We start from the raw sequence: 1,050 nt of genomic DNA on the forward strand, positions 1-1,050 counted from the left end.
CCCCCCGGCCCCGTCGCGTCGTGGGAGAGCGGCTCTGCTCCACCGCTCGGCGGCGCGGCTGGGAACTGTTCCGGAAGTGACCGGAAGTGGACAGCGAGCCGGGCCCGGCCATCCGGGGCTCATCTCCTCATACTGGGCTGGGTTCCTCAGGTGAGGTGCCGCTTTTGACTACGACGACCATGCGGCATTCAGTCTCATCCGAGCGGTCCAAAAAGTGGTCCCTTGCTGTGGTCTGTCTGTCTGTCTGTCTGTATGTCTGTCTGTCTGTATGTCTGTTTGTCTGTCTGTCTGTGTGTGTATGTATGGCAACGATGTCATTCATGCGTCCACGCGGCAGCAGCATCCATTGCTCCAGCGCACACACACGCACATTGTAGCACTCACACACGCTCACTGTAGCACTCACACACGCCCCCACGTATGTACGCCCCTGCAGCGGCTGTCCGCATGCTGAGCGATGTCGACGTATAGTAAAACGCGTTGAGTTCCAACGGCCCTCGCGTCAGCTGACATTGAGGATAAGCTCAATCTTCGTCTTCTATAGAGGACGAAATAAATAAAAAGCACGCCTTTACAATGAGGCTTGTGGTGGGTGGGAGTGAAAGGAACGGAGGGCTACACACACGCGGCCACGGAAGCACTTCGGCTCACGGCTCCATTCAAGACGGTCGTGATGCGTGGACTGTACGCCCGAGGAGGGGGAGCGGGGAGGGGGGTGGCGGGGAGGTCCCCCTCCCGGTCCTGGCCGCCGCTGTGCGTTGGGCCCCGGGTTGGGCTGGGTTCCTCAGGTGAGGTGCCGCTTTTGACCTACATTCCAAGACGCGGCCGCCCGGCAGGTTGAAAGAGAGGAGGATGAGGAGGAGGAGGAGGAGCACGGAGGAGGGGGGAGGGGGGCAATGCAGGCCTTCCGGAGAGGAGGTGAACCCCTTGGAAAGAAGGAGGTGGTGGTGGTGAGGGGCAGGAGGGGGGATGAGGGGGATCGCATCGGGTCGGGATGGATTTACAGTTATGTTGGTTTTGCATACAGACGGTGAGCTACGGGCATAGCTG

General features: G+C 60.5%; 1 protein-coding gene across 1 annotated transcript in view; it reads left to right on the forward strand.

Annotated features, from left to right (window-relative positions):
* Nucleotides 1–1,050, forward strand: part of LOC113210065 (serine proteinase stubble) — a 36,850-nt gene that overhangs the window by 20,853 nt on the left and 14,947 nt on the right. The window lies entirely within an intron of this gene.

This window comes from Frankliniella occidentalis, unplaced genomic scaffold (assembly GCF_000697945.3).
Source record: "Frankliniella occidentalis isolate FOCC.00 unplaced genomic scaffold, Focc_3.1 Scaffold225, whole genome shotgun sequence".
Taxonomy (NCBI): Eukaryota; Metazoa; Arthropoda; class Insecta; order Thysanoptera; family Thripidae; genus Frankliniella; species Frankliniella occidentalis.